Source organism: Abramis brama (genome assembly GCF_963993115.1).
Source record: "Abramis brama genome assembly, chromosome: 12".
NCBI classification, from domain to species: Eukaryota; Metazoa; Chordata; class Actinopteri; order Cypriniformes; family Leuciscidae; genus Abramis; species Abramis brama.
The window spans coordinates 29,570,928-29,590,819 of record NC_139974.1 but is presented as its reverse complement, the minus strand read 5'-3'; the positions used below and the strand labels follow the sequence as shown (position 1 = coordinate 29,590,819).

The following is a 19,892-nucleotide window of genomic DNA, read 5'->3' as shown; positions in this document are numbered from 1 at the left end:
TTGAATCACTCAATATTCTATTGTGACCTTTGAATGCTCCTCTCGGCGTGTTATTGTCCCCACGACTCCTGCAGTCCATCTCCCTGTGTGTTTGTCTTTATGGCAGGCCGCTCTGTCTCATATTTCACCTAGTCTTATCTGTAGTGGTCCAGTGGCTTGTAAAATGGTGTGGGGAGAGTTTGTGGAGCTTTGTCTTGGGAGCAGGAGTGACAGATTGAGCCGAGAGGAAAGGGTATTGAGCGTTAAACCAGCCAGAGCAACTTACCATTTTTTTTTTTTTTTTTATTGTTGCATGCCGCTACTGCGCCCATCAGGAGATGTGTACATGCAAGTGATTTATGATATATTTATATGAGTATTGCATTACTCTCAACGGCTTGATCTTCAGAACTCAAGTTCACTGGTTTCATACCGATAACTTGTTTTATTGATCCACGAAGGTCACGCTTAACCTACTGTCACGCTTAACCTTAACCTTTGTACTGCACTGGTGCTTATACAGTATCATGAAAATTGGAAGCATGTGAAATCGGACCGATCTGGTGACAGCAAGATCACAAAGGAGCGTAAATGAATTTAATTACAATGCTTTGGATTTGTAGCATGTGGACAATCAAGCACATTTTAGCCCACTTGTACATCAATTGATTTCACGTTTCATAATCTTCACTGGAACCTTTTGCTGTGGCGGATAATTAGATGTTCATTCAGATGTTCATGAGCACTGTACTAAAATACTCTGACAGTGATTCCTGAACTGCTACTGAATCTACAGCACTATAGAAATATTTTAGCATAGCTGTGAGCTTGCTGTCTGAATTGACTATAATGAGAGAGAAAGACTGGAAAGACATGTTACGCTCCCTATTTACTAGTAAGAGAAACTCCACTCCAAGCGATCAGGGAGTGACTTTGATAATACGGTGCTGGGAAACTTTGCGCTCACAAACTCTGGTCTGGAACGCAGTGAACACAGACAAGCAGCACTGGGACTTTTCACTGTTTGTATCCCTCCACTTGTCTGTGTTTATTTTCAGACAGACTGTCAGTCTGTGCATTATTGATGGGGATTTTTCAGTGACTCTTTCTGCAGGTTAAATGGTTATGCAAGTAGGTGGCGACGAGGGACTCTTTATGATTGAGTCATTGATTGATTGATTCATTCATTCAACTGATTTGTTCAGAACACTGATTCAATCAGGAACCAAACAAGTGACTGTAAATTTGGAAACAGCACTATCATACTAGACTTACTGAACCATAACAATATTACAAAAACAATATGTGTAAAGACAAGAGTATGTCAGAATTCACAGTATTCCAAAAATACCTGAATAACCTACTACTACTGGTGAGATTCTGAAGGGCTCATCCACTGGGCACTTTACTATCCCATGAGGCCATGGGGGAGGAGCTATGAACGGCTGTGAAGCAAACGCAACCGATGTTGTAAATCACATGACAATGACAACAAGGTGAATGTAATCCGCCCAGATTACATTCATACAATTTAGAAAATACTTTTTAATACTTTTAAAAGTATTTACTTATTTAAAAGGAGTACCTACCTACTCAGAGAGTACGCGATTTCGAACACAATGTGTTGCTCGAAGACTCAACACTGTTGAATGGTTTTAACTCAGTTCACACAGACTACGGTTATCAGTCCTGTATTTGAGTCCTTAATACTATTATGTTCACTTCACACAGAGTTTGGTTATTTACAGGAATGACAAGAGCATTCTGTAACCAAACCCACAGATATACATTTCCAGGACTCGCAACCTCATTTTCAAGCCCTGCTGTGTGATTGTAACCGGATTAGACAACTAGATGTCTCTCATGACATACAGTGTGAGAGAGCCACTCTGTGCTCAATGTGTGTTGCGAGTTTTTATATATGTAACTTACATATATAAGTTACGGTAACTTACAGAGCCGCAGATATGAGCTGCGTATCATTGGAAGATTGTAAATCCAGACTCTGCTAAACATACTAAAACTATTCAGAGAGTTGACATTAGTGAAATATTAGTATACTGTTAAGACCAATTACATAATATTACTCTCATTCAATATATTTTTCTTGTAGTTTATAGATAACTTACAGGTGTCTTTTGATTGGACTTTTCAAGGGCACTGGCCACAACTTGGGTACCAAAACATATAGTCATATCACAGGCCCAGGTAAATATAACCACTGGCGAAGCACTTTAATGTACAAATAGATGTTTTTGTCATGTACACAATGCACACATTACGTGAGACGTTGAACCTCTTACCCTTCGGGTGATTTCCACTTAACCCCAGTGTGACCCATGATGAATTATTTAGTCCAGAGCGATTATGATAGGCCTCTCTGATGACAACGCTGCTCTTTTAAACCTATGATAAGTGGCATGACTTATGGCCACTTTACAATCATGTTGATCCTGTATGAAAAGGTTATCTGGATGGATGTGCTTTCTAGATGGAAATGTTAATCGCCCCCCCAAGGGAGAGGAGGTGGTAGAGGGGCCAATGTGGGAGGATTGACCACTCTCCCCAAGGCTTACAACCGCCCATTTAAACAGCTTAAGAGCGGAGCTTACGTATGAAGAAATGGACCATCGCTGGTTTAAAAACCTTTGAAATGACAGCAGCAGGTCAGATGCACGATGGGAGGGGTTGATGGGTGACTTTTGTTTGCATAACATGTGTGTGGATGTAATTAGAGCGATGTCAAGCAGTCACAGAGGAACTGATGGCTAATGTTAAGTGCTGTGGGCACCTCACAGTTAGAAGGGAAGCCATTCCCAAGGTGTTTTTTCCTGAAGCTGCCTCAGATGACCCCTAGTTTTATTTCTGCTGGGAAAAGTAATAAACTAGAATAGAATGACATTGTTTGCACTAATAAAATTACCTTTAAAAAGATAATGGGATGTGATATCCTTTCTGCTGGACAGCGTTTCAGTGTCTGGGTTGGCTTCTTTGTTTGCTCAAGGAGGTTTAATGCAATAACCTCTTGGCCTCTGTGCGAGCGTTTACATGCAACAAGCGAACATGGCAAAAGGTAGGCCATTACCTCAGTCTGGTGTAATGTTAACCGTTTGAGCACTCACACATGTATACACACAGACACACACACAAACGTGCTGAGCAGAAGTGCCAGTGGAGCTCAGATTAGCTTAGAGCAGTAAAGTGCCTCTCTGCTCCTAATGGGCTATAAATCAGTGCAGTCGCAAGCCTGTTTACTGCTGCAGTGTCCTGCTCCTTCACTTTACAGCCCGTGATGGAAAAACCATTTAAATAAACACAGGACCCATTACATCTGAATCACTGCCACCTCAGCACAGAGAGTCGACATAAGCCAGCACATGCTGCCAAGTTTGTAACCAGTTACCCCTGGATTTTATTATTCTAAGTGAATTTTTGACTCAGACATTGTTGTGATGGAGCAGTCAAGCATTAATATTAATCTTGTATATATTAGGCAATCAGACACGGGAATGGCTCACATTTGAAGGTAATGTTTGGATCACTGTTGGTTTTTATTAGTTTAACACTTAGATGATGTTAGGTGGAAATGCACGTCATGTTTTATGAATTCCAACATAACAAAACACAGGGATAGTTCAAGCCGAAAGAGGATTCTGTCGTTGTTTACAAGTCCTCATGTCGTTTCAAACCCCATATGACCTTTTTCTTTCAAAAGCAGATATAAGGGAGGATGTCCAGCTTCTGTTTGGCATATAAGGACTGTGGATGGTGATTAAATCTCAAAAAAAAAAAAAAAAAAAAATCTCACTTTTTAAGCAAATCATGTCATGACAATAAAGAACCGATCTTGTTGGGTGTCAATGAAGTCATGGCAAACTTGGTGGTATAGACACATAGCTACAGTAGAACATCTAGTTACATTAAATTTAACTTTAATTTGTAACTTACAATAATGATTAAAATGTATTACTGTCAGGTTCATATCAAAAATCCAGGTTTCCATCATTCTTATTTGTGTATATGCGCTTTCTGTTAGATAGAAAAAACAATTCCAGCAACTACAGTATGCTCCATATATACACAGACAACTTATTTCTTCAGATGTAAGTCTTGCAGGACTTACTTCTTACTAACAGTAATCTTGGTGTTGTCCCCTCTTGGTGTAATCTTGACCTCCTTCGATATGGTGATTACAGAGAGCCTTGGGTACACCATAAAACATCAGATGTGTAAAAGTAAAAATGTCAAAATATTCCACCGCATGTAATTTGCAGTTTTAAATTTCAATCACAGATGTTGATAGATATAATACAGTGTTTGCCTCTATAGAAGTGCAGGTTTAAAAGGAATAGGAAAATTCAAATGATTTCTAAGATGAAAATGAACTTTCTATTCATCTTGCTATTTTAATATTTCATAATACTACTATTTTTTACTGTATTTTCATCAAATAAATGCAGCCTTGGTGAGCATACAATACTTCTTTCAAAAATGTAAAAAAATAATAATAATAATAATAATTTTGTGCGTCTCTCAATGTTGTCTTTGAAATAATCACAAAATTGTTGCATTTGATGCAGCCTTCAAATGAAAAAAATAATAAAAAAAAACCTTCAATACTGCCATAAAAAATGTCTTACTCATTTACCATTGGGTTTGGTATCATGTTAAGGTTTTCATGCCTTTACGGTAGAGCCTCTTCACGTCACGGCAGCCACTCCAAAGCCTCCAAAAGAATTCCGACAGTGGCCCATGCGCCAACACTTCCAAGTCCAGTGGTCCCAAGTCCTTGTCCAAATTATCCCTCTGTCCACGGCATTGCCTGTGATGGTAACCGCTATCCTGTTTGATTGGGCCGCACACACTTCCCCAGAGGCGTCGGCATGTGCTACAGTTCCTCCCGAGGCGGCGTTGTCATCCGTTACAGCTCCCCCGAGGTGGCAGCATCCCCTTTTGAAATCCCTGCCTGCCCTGTCACGGCCAAGGAGGCCATCTCTGAAACCTCTGCCTGCCCTGGCCCACCATTGCTCAAAGATCCAGGACCGCCACTGTACCACGGTCCAGACCCGCCACCATGCCATGCTCCAGGTCCAGTTCCTCTTCACGGGCATGGCCATCCACCCTCTTGGACTCTTTGTTTGGGTTTTGGGTGGGTGTGCTGTTAGGGCATCTGGAAACACCCTTTGAGGGGGGGATATGTCACGTTTGAAACCCCTGCCTGCCCTATCATGGCCAAGGAGGCGATCTCTGAAATCTCTGCCTGCCCTGGCCCGCCATTGCTCCACGATCCAGGCCCGCCACTGCTCCAAGGTCCCAGCCTGGCACTGCTCCACGGTCTAGATCCGCCATTGCTCCATGGTCCAGACTCGGCACTGCTCCACGGTCCAGGCCTGCCACCATGCCATGATCCAGGTCCAGTTCCTCTTCATGGGCCTGGCCCTCCACCCTCCTGGACTCGCGTTTGGTTTTGGGTTTGGTATCACATTTAGGTTTTAATTTCTTACATTTTGTATTGCCACAATCATGTGTCCTGGTTACTTGTAATGTGTTTCCCTTGCCATCATGTGATCTTGTCATGAGCTTCCCCTGTTCATGAGTCATGTTCCGATTGGTTGTTCAGGTCATGTGTTTTTGGTTCATTGTGGTCAGGTCTTTCTTGTTAGTCTTTTTATATAAATAGCCCTTGTGTTACCATTGTTCCTTGTCTAGCTTTATCTTTGTAACCTGCTGTTGGTGAGTTTGTTTAGTCCATGAACTGCACATGGGTTCTCACTTCAACTTGCCTTCAGTGGACATTCGTTACACATATATATCTTAAAAGAATATCTTGGCACAGCTGCACCAACACCACAAAGGACTGAGAGTAAAATCTTCTAAGCACTGCAGTCACTTTATATGTCTTGTGAGGTGAGCGTCTCTGTGTGGCAGCGCTCAGCTTGAATCTTTCTGTTCTGAAACACATTGAGATCAAAACACTCTCTGCTTATTCCTTCCTCTTTCTTTCTCCCTCTTCCATTTTTCTTCTTTTGTCTGTTAGAAAACAATAGTGATAATGGCGAAAACAGTGAAGAAAGGAGCGGGAACTTTGCCCAGACATGTTCCACATCTTGCGCACAGCAGGAAAATGCTTTGACAATCTGACACTTTAAAATCCAAGCATCATTTGTATTAATAAAAGGATGCATAATCCTCGCTTTGCATTAACAAGCGGCTTATAGAGCTCCAACTAAATGTGGAGAAATTCTTCACAGAACTTTTTTCGCCTTATGTTACATTTCATGCTGAATATCGCTAATTGTTTTGCACTGCCAGTATGGAAATATTGAACGTTTCTTGGCAAAATGGTCCTATCTAATATATGCTCTGTGAGTTTCCTCTCCTTGGCTGGTCTAATTAGCGCCAATGGAGGTGTTGTCAGCCCACCTCCATCTCTGCAGATTGCAGCAGCTGTTTTAATTCCAGCGAGAGCAATGCTAAATTTCATTAAGACCCAAAGCCTCCTCATTACATGCAGACAGGTGCAGGAACTGCAGTGGATTCACACCATCATGAGAGATGCCTCCTCTGTATTTCATGTAATGTTTCATTGATGCACCACATTTTTATTCTCCCTGCATACAAGATGAAGTTTCTGAAAATCTCACAGCTCAGGGACGTTAGCGAAGCAAAAAGGTCAACCTAACAGCTATGACCAGCAGAATTATCCGCACTGGGGCCGCCGGTTTGCCAGGGATCCTTTATGTTGGGTTGACAGATCCCTCAGCTCAGTAGGGAGATGGACCCATGTTACACCAGGCATAGATGTGCAGGTAATTAAGAGAGCACTGGAGTCTTGTCATTGACAGTATCCAGTGCTGTAGCCTATGTCCATTACTCATAGTAAAGCTCATTACAGAAGCACAGAACTCTGCGTCTTATCACTACATTTCACACTCTATGTATGGAAACGGAGCAAGATAATTAACTCAACAGACCATCTTTCAGCAGGAAATATGGATTGATATAAAAAGAAGCCAATATGTGGAACTATGACATTTAATGAGTCACCATGGTAGTTATATACATGAACATATAGCTCATGATGTTTGATTTCCACTGATGACTTACCAAGAAAGTCATTGGAGCACTGTAAGCCCTAATTTGCAGAACTCAAAGATAAAGTTAGTAAACCTTAATTTTGCACTACAAAAGAATACAATTTAATTGAAATATTGACTCCAATCTGTATTAATCAGATTCCAAAAATAAAGTTCTTGCAATTAGATTATATTGCATTTTAAAATACTAGTAATCAGACTAGTTACTTTTTTTATTGAATACATGATTACACAATGGCATTAAATCATTCATAATTTATTGATTCTCCCTAATTCTTCTTTGTCATGTTTTAAATGTTTTCTTTCTAAATAAATCTTATTTACATTCAGAAAGTCTTCTAGTTTTGTCAAATTGCACACACAGACCATAATTAAATGGAAAATTTAACCCGTAATTGGGTTAAACCCACCAATAATGCGCCAGGTGGATAAGCCAGTTTGTGATTGGTTCCCGCAAATTTGTAACTGAAGCAGGATAAATAAATGTACAGGTTTCCAGCCTGAGCTGCAGGGCGAAATCAAATCGCCGGCAGATCAGGCTGGGTTTACCCAGTCTACTCCTGATGAACATTTGAATTAGTATTTGAATTATCACTCAGTCATTTAACTTTGTATTGTTATGTATTTGGAAGGCATTTTCTTTCTTTTTTTTATTATATATATATATTTTTTTGTTATTTAAAAAAATATTTATATTAATAAATAAAAAAATAGGATTTATTTAATTATTAGCTTTTGATTAAACTCACAAACCCCCTGTCCTTCACAAACCCCAGTACTTAATGTAATATTGAATCCACATCATGGTGTTGATAACAAAGAATGTATTATGAATATAATTTGTTTCTCTTTGTATTTTTTTTTTATCAATATAGTACAATATTATCCTATTCAATTGACCCTTTGCAGGGAGTTTGATTGACAGGCGATCTGACCAATCATAATCCGCCATCCACCATTTTTGTCCGACAAAGCAGTCAGGAGAGTTAGTAGATTAACGTTGGAGGATTTAAACTTGAAAAACGGAGTGTACTGACGTCTTTCCGTGGTTAAAACAACACTCCTTCTTATGTTCTTTCATGTTTATTTGATGCTATAAATTAAAGCTACAATATGTAATTTTCTTTCGCCGCTAGGGGTCGCTAACCTCTTACAATAACAAAGGCGTATGTTGATGACGCATAAGCGGAATTATGGAACTTGCCGTCATGCCGAAGGATCTAAAAATGTTTATGGATGAGTGAATACATTGATGCTTTTAACATGACTGTGGAATGAAGCAGGGCGCGATTGCTAATAAGAGACAGATATCAGCGCCACACGGGAGTCCCACGGATATGATGATTCCTAAATAAATGCAACATTACATACAGAGATTAGCGGTCACATGACAAATGAGCAAAAGCGACTCAAACTGGAGGAGAGACTCGAGGTGAACTAATCATTTTGAATTTGATTGAGCTGATTGAATCTGTCACTTGACAAAAGAACGAACAACTCGGACAGGAAAACTTGGGAGGTGAACTAATCATTTCTGTTTCCTGTACAGACTCACAGACTATGTGGCCTTCACGTGACAAGGTTTTTTTTTTTGTGTGTTTTTTTGGAATATGATAAAAATTTGAGTAAGTAGACGTGTTGGGGGAATCTGGCTATTTGAAATGTAACCTTTAATTTAATTCTGCTCAAATTAACGAAATGATTTGAATAAAGATTTGTTTATTTTTCTGAATGAGATTCAGAGATCCAAGTCAGTAAAATTATCTGATATTCCCATAACTAATTTATACCATTTTATTATATTGGAAAACAAATATTTTGCGGTTAACTGCAGTACTCTTGCATGTTCTAATGTAACTAGCAAAGAGACTATCTAAACACTTTCATGTATATAGTCAAGCAGCATTTATAGGCTTAAGGTTTTGATTAAGGTATTCCTAACCACAGGCTGTACTCCTTATAACTGCAACATGACAGAAACCACTATAAATCCCAACATAACAGAACATTAAACATGAACACATCTTTCCATATATTAATCTTGTGCAAAACCACACACACACACACACACACGATTATATTTGTGGGGACTCTCTATAGACGTAATGGTTTTTATACTGTACAAACTATCCTATCCCTTTACATTAACCCTACCCCTAAACCTACCCACCACAGAAAACTTTCAGAATTTTTATATTTTCAAAAAAAAAAAAAACTCATGCTGTATGATTTATAAGCTTGTTTCCTCATGGGGACCTCAATTTAGGTCCCCACGGTGACACGAGTCCCCATGAGATTGAAAACACACACACACACACACACACACACACACACACAATAAATTTCAACATTCTCCTTATAAAGCATGCTGGGAGTTAGAAATCTGTTGCAACCCATTCAGTTTAAGTTCAATTTAAAATAATCAGTAATTGAGATTAAATAACTTTTTTTCTTTTAAGTAGTAGTTGATTGAAATGAACTTTATTTAGTTAATTTCACTGTTCGGTTTTACAGTGAGGAGAGGCCAAGAGGGAGAGAAAGTCTGATCGCTACATGCTCTCCCAAAAATGGAAAAAGTTTAGCTGAGGTTATGGAGAGGAACGGGCAAGGTGCCCAATAAAAGTGTAATTTATGCAGCTGCGTTCGGTACAGTTAAGGCCTCCGCACAAAGATGCCCTGTTCTAGGGTCGCCCATAAATTGGGGGTCTATGAATGGCTAGCTGTGCAGGACTATCAGGGCCCTTTCTCTGTCGCTCCTCCAGAGGGGAGAGTCTGAAAGCTATTTCCCCCCGTTAACCCAGCTGATTTGTGGGACGCTAATGGCCAATGTTGACGCAGACCTCACTCTGCTTTTTTTTTTTTCCCACTCGTGGCGTCTCCTGGAGGGAATATCATGCCACTTTATCACATCGTTCCCACAGAGGCTGGAAACTCAAGGCCTGTGTGTTGGATAAGGCCCGTCCTGCTCGCATCCACACTGGGTTAGATTAGACACGCTGTCATCATACTGCCAAAACTGAGATGTAGTGTATCCTCCAGACGAGGAGGACATGGTTATCACGGTCATCACAGGGAGGGTCAGTGTCAGAGACATGTACTGTAGGTAAGACATTGCTGAAGAATCATGGGGGAGAGTGAAAGATATTCTTTCCACTAAATATCTTTGTGTGGCATGTTAACCCTTGGAGCAGCAGGCCTAAGCATGCACACTACAATAAATCATTTTCTTAATTATTATTATTTATTTTTTTTGTCTTTTTTCCATTCTTGAGTTCAACTGAAAAGCAAAAATGCATAAGTATGACAGTGTTTTAGTCCCATGTTAAAATAGAAAAGGATGATTTGAGGAATGAAGACATAACGTTTTAAAAAATAATCTCATTATAGGCCTTTTATGAAAATGAAGTCACAAAGTTTAGAGAATAAAACTCATAATATTAAATTAAGATTAGCGAACCTTCACAAATAGCGTATGGAAATTGTGGGAAAAAAAAATAATTGTAGCATTATGAGATCAAAATCCAAATATTACCAAATTTAAGTAGCAATGTTATGACAATAAAGTCATTGATATGAGATTAAAATTATAATATTATGACAATAAAGTCAGTTTATAACATAAATTCTTCTAAATAAGGCTTAATGTTGCTACTAAAACAAATTTGCTTGTAATATTATGGTTTTATTCTCAAAACTGTATTACTTTATTCTTATAAATTGCCTATTATGAATATAAATCTAATTAATATAAACATTATGATTTTATCTCTCGTGGCAGATTTTTTAACATGGCACTAAAACATTTGTGTGTGTGTGTGTGTGTGTGTGTCCTACAACAGCAAAATATTCAAAATTCACAAGGACACTGACCAAGCAGATAAATATACTGAACAAAAGGATAAAAATGACAAATTATTTCCATGTTTTGGCCACAAAATTATGTTTTATTAAGCACAGAAAAACTAAATACAAATAGTGAGTTCATTCATTGCCACTGTAATTAACAAAGTCATATTGTTTAATTGGCTCATATGAAAAGAGTTAAATAATGCTTTGTTAACAACGTATCAGCTGTAAACAGTTATCACGTTAGATTAGGTCACGGAAAATGAGAAAATTACATTAATTAAGTGCTTTAATCATTAACTAAGATTAATAAATGCTGTAAAACTATTGTTCATTGTTAGTTCATAGTGTTTAACTAATGGTAACAAATGAAAACTTTGTGAATTATCTTCTACCTCCCAATCTACCCAATTGGCTTTTTTTCTTTTCTTTTTTCACTAGATTAATGATGAAAATGAGAACTAAAAAACTGTTTTCCTTAATATATTTTGCAAGTAAATGTATCTTGTTGTATGAGTGTTTATATATTTTTACTGGAATAAAGTTCTGAGTAAGAAATAATTTTAGCAGTGCATTGGGTATGAAGACCACATCAGGTAGAAGTTTAAGTGTATTTAAATATTTATCGGTGGGAAAGTGCTTTGAATAAGCACCTCCAATTAGCCCTGGTCAGTGGCTCTGCAGCACAGTGGGACTCTCTGAATGTTTTATTATAGGCTGATGCATTCAGCAGCGTCAGTGTTTGTCATTACCGGCTCTCAGCGGTGACCACAACAGGGCCCGGGCCTCAGCAGAGAGCCGCCGAAACCCACATCTGCTGGAGCACACTCATCAATACCACATCTGCAGAATGGCCCATGTTAACCTCTTGGTGAATGCATCTTTGTTGTCAAGTCACATCAGATTTATTAATACAGAGCTTTATACAATACAGATTGTTTCGACAGACTCTTGCAGAGATGCATTACTGAGCTTAATGACACTAAATGTGGATTCACAGGGTCAAGAAGCAAGCTAAATTTTGCTGCATAAGTTTTCGCCACATTGACATAAAGCCTCGGCATCCCAGCATCCCACGCTGTTGCAGCCGAGCCCATTACATCTGACACAAATTTGGTTTTTTTGTCACACGTTTTGACATTTTTCTTGGGAATGATAAAAAATGAATGATGACCTCAATAGTCTTTAACATCTGCGTGAAGATCAATACGGTGTGGGCGAGTTGGTTAGGGGGTCTCCAGAGGTTAGGGCGAGATGGAGGGGGGGTCTTCTCCGAGATGTGCTCCCCTTGTACACAAGCTGCCGGATTCTCTAAGTATCGTGTTTAATTGGAGGCCCGGGCCGGGGCTGGCAGACGGGGTGCTGAGCGGGGCTGTCAGTGCTGAGTGGTACGGCAGAGCGGCAGCAACGCTGGAGCTCCTCTCCATAGAGAGCCCGGGAGTCCCATACATTATTGATTGCTCCTGAGATAAAAGAGGATGCTATGCCGTGCACCCTGCTTCTCAGGGAGGAAAATGAAAAAGGGAGACATGGGGAGGGAGAGAGAGAGTGAGAGTGATGCCCTGGCTTCCAGCGCAGTGTCGAGGAAGAAAAACAAGACCTTGAGAGTTTGATTCTTTTCCTTTTACATTGTTAGAGTATCAAAGTACTTCTAATATTCATTATTCATAGGTAGGCTCATCACAAATGGGTATTCTTTCACAATGCTGCATCTTTTTAAGAGCTTCTTGTACATACATACCACAAAAGAATAGCAATTCTCACAAGAATTCTTAGGCATAATGAAGAATTATAAGCGTTTGGTTATGAAAAGAAACAGCAAAACCGTAACAGTAAATCACACGACTAGGGTCTGGAATTGACTTTTCCATTGATTTCAGGGGCATTTTTATAATCACCTTATTAATTGTATCTGTGTAAACTTTTTTATTTTATTAGTAAGAACCAAACTTTTTACGCATCCACCTGTCCTTGGTGTGAAGGGGCCTTTATTCAAACTGGGAATAAATTCTAAACAGAAAGCGAACAAATAACACTGAAGTGGTTCATGACTTCTGAGTCTAGTGTGAGTTATGCACTCTTGCAAAAACTCCCATTATAATCACTGAAGATGTCTATAATGCAAAATTAATCTCTTACTTACATCATATCTGCAGTTTGTTGTATATGATGAGAGAATTCACCAGAGCGCAGAATCCATTTTCAGCGTTGATGACTAATCGAAACACCTCTGATTTTCGTAAACACCTCTGAATTTCACACACTGGAACGGACTCTGGGATTTCGCACACTAGAATGGACTCTGGGATTTCACACACTGGAACGGACTCTGGGATTTCAGTAGAATTTTGAAGGGATGATGGTAACACTTTATTTTGATGGTCCCTTTTGAACATTCTGTTAACTGTAAGTAATGTTGCACTTATGTGTCAACTAACTCTCATTAGAGTATTAGTATACTGTCTACTTAATATCTGCTAACTCTTTATTGTGATGGTCCTCCAGACATTCTACTGACTATAAGTAACTTTGCAACTACATGTCAACTTATTCTAACCCTAACCCTACCAGTCTACTAATACTCTACTAACACTCTAATGGGAGTTAGTAGACATGTAGGTGCTATATTACTCATAGTCTACAGAATGTGTTAAAGGGACCATCAAAATAAAGTGAAACCGGGATGATTTTTTTCCTTCTTCGCCTCCTCTTTTTGAGCTGGGTTCAGTATGGTCTTCAACCGGGAGAATGTGGAGGATTCTCGGGCTGGAATGAACTCTGGAGCGGCTGAGATGGTCCCAATGTTAAGGGATGTGGAGGGTTTGGTTGCAGGCTTCGGGTGAGCTGGAGTGCCCAAACGCTTTTGGGATGGGATTGGATGAGGGTTGTAATGGTTCTCTTTAACTTTTTCCACCAAGAAATCAGAACCATTTAGCTAAAGGATGAAATTAATGGAATCGGCTAATGGTGTATCAAAATGACAGGAACCGAATTATTTCATCATCCAGTCCCCTCTGAAAGCAGGCATGAAGTGGTGTCACTCCAACTCACCTGGTGGAAAACTCTAAAAACTCCTCCACATACCGCTCCAGAGGACGGCCATCTTACCGGAGGCAGAGGAGATGATATTCAGTCATTTCTGTTCTTCAGTCTTGCATTTTGTCATGGATTAGGTGGCTGTAAACAAGTGCACGACGAATGAAATGCTATAGGAGACTTTAATCCAATACTTAAACAAGAAAATTTAAAACCACATATCACAGAGAACTGAAATAATGCAAAACAAGGAACAGACTGAAACAGAGGGCTTAAATACACAGCTAACAAGAGGAACTAACGAGACTAATTAACGAGGCACACCTGAATTGAAACTCAAATCAATATGTAACTATGGTGACAAACAGGCAGCGGAAACTGAGGATGAAAGAACCAATTAACACACTGACAGCAAAACACAAGACTAGAAATACAGACATGAATGAAAACAAACATAAAACGTGACAGTACCCTCCCCCTCACAGAAGGCACGTTCTCGTGCCATATCACATCCATGGGAGAGTCCTGGAGGCTGCCGAGGGCGTGGCTTAGAACAGGACCCCTCCAGGGCGGCTCCGGCAACTATGGGGACCAGGGAGGCGCCAGCCCTCGTGGCATTGCCAGGGAAGCCAGGATCGGCCACTATGGGAGGAGCTATGGGTTTATGGACAGGAGAGGGCTCAGGAATGGGCTCATGGGCTGGAGTCGTTTCTGGACTCTGGTCAGGGGCTGGGGCTGGAGCACACACACACAAATTGGCCATGACCATAATGGTCAACGCTGCATTCTCAGGCACTGACTCAAAGACTGGAAAGGCCTCTGGAATTCCCCTCACTTGAACGGACTGGGGAATTTCGCACACTGGAACGAATGGGGAAATTTCTCTCTCTGGAGTGGACTCGGGAATTTTGCAGACTGGAATGGACTCGGAGATTTCACACACTGGAACGCACTCAGGGATTACGCACAGTGGAATGTACTCAGGGATTTCACACACTGGAGCGGACTCGGGGATTTCACACATTGGAACGCACTCAGGGATTTCGCACAGTGGAATGCACTCAGGAATTTCGCACACTGGAGCGGACTCGGGGATTTCGTACACTGGAACGGACTCTGAGATTTCACACACTGGAACGCACTCAGGGATTTCGCACAGTGGAATGCACTCAGGGATTTCGCACACTGGAGCGGACTCGAGGATTTCACACACTGGAACGGACTTGGGGATTTCGCACAGTGGAATGCACTCAGGAATTTCGCACACTGGAGCGGACTCGGGGATTTCGCACACTGGAACGGACTCTGAGATTTCACACACTGGAACGCACTCAGGGATTTCGCACAGTGGAATGCACTCAGGGATTTCGCACACTGGAGCAGACTCGAGGATTTCACACACTGGAACGGACTTGGGGATTTCACACACTGGAACGGACTTGGGGATTTCGCACACTGGAACAGACTCGGGGATTTCACACTGGAACGGACTCGGAGATTTCACACACTGGAACAGACTCAGGGATTTCGCACAGTGGAATGCACTCAGGGATTTCGCACACTGGAGCGGATTCTGGGATTTCACACACTAGAACGGACTCTGGGATTTCGCACACTGGCATGGACTTTAATCCAATATTTAAACAAGAAAACGTACAACCACACATCACAAAGAAATCAGATAATGCAAGACAAGGAACAGACTGAAACAGAGTGCTTAAATACACAGCAAACAAGATGAACTAACAAGACTAATTAAGGAGACACACCTGAACTGAAACTCAAATCAATCTGTTACTATGGTGACAAACAGGCAATGGAAACTGAGCATGATAGAACCAATTAACACACTGACAGCAAAACACAAGACTAGAAACACAGACATGAATGAAAAAAAACATAAAACGTGACACAGTAATTATGAGTGAAACATCACATCACCATTGTGTATCAGACATTGCCACCCTACAGAATAAAGATGAAAAAAAAAATACAGAAAAAAAAACATATACTTACACTATTACATACCTCGGGTCACTAGCGACCCTATACACATTTGACAAATAAAATTATTAGAAAACAGATGTTCTTTTATAAAACATTTTCTTGTTATATTGTTGATAATGAATAGATTGAGGAATATTAAGAAGGTTGATGTCTAACTTCAATGAAAAAAAAAAAAAAAAAGAATGAAGGGGAGGGTAGTGAATGACGTCCCAGGTTTATAAAGACCCAGAGAATGTGTTTAAGGGTTAAAACAATCTGTATTGTATATAGAGCTATAGATATAAAGGTGACTTATTAGATTTAGTTTAATTGTGCAAGGGCAGTTTTTGCCCCTCAACTTGAATTTGGGAAGCATTTTTGTTCCCCCGTTAATTTCCGACCCTGCAACTCGCCCATTGCAGATTCAGATGACTTTTGTAAGTATGCCAACTGTCACACAAAATATTTATATTAATTCAGGTCAAATTGACCTTACAGCACAACGACCAAGGCAAATGGCACAAAACGCCTTCCACGCTTCACCCAGAGGAGTGTGAATGGTGATCGCTGACACCACCATGATGTGGTGGAGAGACAATAGTACCCTGCAGGACAGTGTGGCTGCTCGGCCTCTGCCGCTTTTCCCCGGGACCCAGGGGGCCTCCGCATCCACCCAGCCCACGGAAGCAGCAGATGTCGGGGCTGCTGTGCCGCGGCACCCCCCGCGCCTGCCCTGGGGCTGTGTGCAGAGAGAGCAGCGTGTGTAGGACACTGGGACAGATGGCAGGGGGTACGGGCAGGGCTGTACAGAGGATGCGAGCTGTCCGCGGTGCCAACACTGGATTCATAGGCATGTATGACATGTTTACCTCTGTGGATTGAAACCTATAAATGTGCCCTTTATTGGTGAAGGGATTTTTTACGCATCTGGACTGTTAATGTGGCACAGCAAACATTTGACTGGTAAGACTGTTTTTAGGAATTAAATAGTCCTGGGAAAGTGGAAAGAATGTTTGTGGTAGAGTAACAAACAAAAATAATCAACAAACAGCATTTGTTCACATACTGTACATTCCACAAGAAACGTGTCAGAAGTTATCCAAAACGTAACACTGCACCAGCAGGCACTTCTAGATGACTAAGTGTGTGTCTCGTGGACAAAACAAAGACGAGAGCTGCTCTGTCATGAGCTGTCTGGGATGATAGCGCCATCTAGCGTTTAGGCGATTTGGGACTTTCGCTGGACAAGCAGTATCTCTCAGACACAAATGTCCATGTGTGAAATGTAGGCCACAGTGTCCGGAAGAGAGACAGAAAAAGAGAGAAAACAATATGCTTATGTAACCAGAGATGACAAAAATGGTGAAGGATGAGTGAATATAAACTCTCAAGACTGAATGAAAACAACATTATCTTGGAAATAAGCTTGAATTATTTTACTGTTTTTCCTACTTATTTATTTATGGTAAAAACTAAATGTGCAGACCAAACTTCCATATTGAATAACACAAAGCAGACACCCAAATGACATACTAAAATAATTTTTACAAAATATTTTCAAAGTTTTTCAAGGTTTTAAAAATAATTCCCTTGGGTGTTGTTAAACTAGTACAATTTAACCACACACACACAATACATGCTTTTTTGTTACCTCTTGTTTGTTTGTTTGTTTGTTTGTTTGTTTTACTGCCAAAGACCCCCATATATGATTTTTCCCTTGTGATGGACTCTCTTCCTAAAATATAAAGGCAGATATATATTATCATGTACTGTGCAAATATGTATTTATTTGAGAAAAATAGTATAATAATAACTAAGTATTATAATACTATAGTTAACAAAGTAATTTTTTTTTTATCGTCATTATACAAAAGTCAAAATAAATGATCATGTTTAAAATATTACTTTGTATTAAGTGACCAGTGTATCTTTTTTTCAGTGCAGTATGACAGTTTATTGGTGTTAGATATAACCCTGAAAAGAAAAAGAAAAAGAAACAATTAAATACATTTGCATACCGATTTACATAATACAAATACTGTTCCAAAGCAGTTTTACAGTGAATGGTGCCACAGGGAGCAAAATAAAGGCCACAGTGCTGAGGAGTAGGCTATACTCTAGAGTAAACTCTGTAGTAAGATATACAACACAAATGCAAACTATTCATATTCATATCTCTACTATATTATACTGTTAATTGTAATAATAATCACAATTGATGATTTCTGACCTGACTTCAGAAAGTAGAATGAAGCAGTAATAATGTCAAGTTTGCAAATGTGTTAAAAAATGATTACACTACGCATATTTAATTAATATCTTAGGTTAAGACATTCATGATAAATCCATTTTATGAATTTTTATTTTATTTTTTTGCAGCGCTCTTACATTTAAAAAAGAGCTGTCTCCACCATTTTTATTTTGTAACTTCTAAATTCTGATGGCTTTTCAGCTCCAGTTGCCTCATATAATAGCAAATATCCCTCTGGTTGCACAGAGGACTGTTCACTAACTGTATCATGACCACTTCGTAGTCTGACATCCATTTGACGTATAGCTTTTGCATACTATTGCATACTTGGACGCGGGGTTTACCTCAGCCCCCATGAAACAGGCAAGGCTTAGGTTGAGATGACATGTTTTATTCATCGCAACGCCCCATTGTTTGACCATTAAGATGATGTAACATCTCCATTTTGGCACGCAGGCGAACCGTCTGGGTCCCGCTACATCAGGAGACGCGTCTCTTGACTTTTTGAACTCAGTTGGCTTCTCCACACGACGCCAGCCGTGTTAGCGCATCGTATATCACGGGTGAGAGGGAAACGATGGCATTGCCATTGATAGCGTTTATGCATCGCCGCCTCACCGACATAATGAGCACATTATCTGCGCGCTCTAGGACTGCTGCTCGCCCCCGCACTTTAAATATTCACATCCTATGTTTATGGAAAAAGCCAGGTATGAGACAGTTGGTGAAGAAAGACTGCAAAATGACTGCATCGTGTTTTTCTTCATCAATGCATCTAGTGAAAAGAATTTAAGTTAAATGTAGTTCATTATAAATAGACAGCTGTCATTCTGGAGCTTCAGCACCATGGACAGGTCCAACTATCTCTCAAAGGTACCACAGGAATTCTAACACGATTCTTGTGTTCTCCACCTTGTTGGAGCCTACAAGCTGTTTTATTTTATAACCAATCATTTGCTTTGTACAACCAGACAAACAAGCAAAACAGGAAGAATGCTTGGTAAGTCCTTGAATTGTACGTGATTGGCACAAAGACATATTTTTCATTTTCTTTTTATTGACATTTTGTCACACTGGTAAGGAAATATTTAAATCCACACGGAAAATGTCTCTCTGCATGTAAGCCCCTTTTAAAATACTGAATGCCTCTTTTTATCTGCTTGTGTAACCTTGGAAATAATACTTTTGGACTAAAGAAGGAAGAGTGCGTGTTAACATGAACATAACCTGTCATGTGAGGACATCCACTTTTCTAAGCATTCAAAACCACAAAACATATCCAAAGGTTAGCTGTAATGTGCAGGCATAGAACTACTTGATGAGTTTGTGGAATTTCTACAAAAATGTAATTTCCATCACTCAGAGCCTCATAATAGATGTACAACCTTGAACATGGCTTATGGTGTTGCAACGTAGCTAACAAATGCTCTGAGAGCACTTAAAACTTTGAGGAATGTTTATCACATCTCTTTCTTTCTATATGGTTCTCAAAGTTAAAGGCAGGGAGCAAAAAGCAATTTTATTTTCTTAATCATAAGAATCAATCATTAGGCTTAAATAACTTTTAATGTGACATATCCTGTAATTCACATTAAATAGGCACATACTGTCACCATGCTATATGTTTTGCGTTCTGACAAACACACATATGATATACACATTGATACTTTGCCAAGTGAAAGTTAAATTCGCCAAAC

At 39.8% G+C, this 19,892-nt stretch overlaps 1 protein-coding gene across 1 annotated transcript in view; it reads left to right on the top strand.

Moving 5' to 3' along the window:
- nrsn1l (neurensin 1-like) overlaps positions 1 to 19,892 on the top strand; it is a 207,699-nt gene that overhangs the window by 179,738 nt on the left and 8,069 nt on the right. The gene's annotated exons all lie outside the window — the stretch shown is intronic.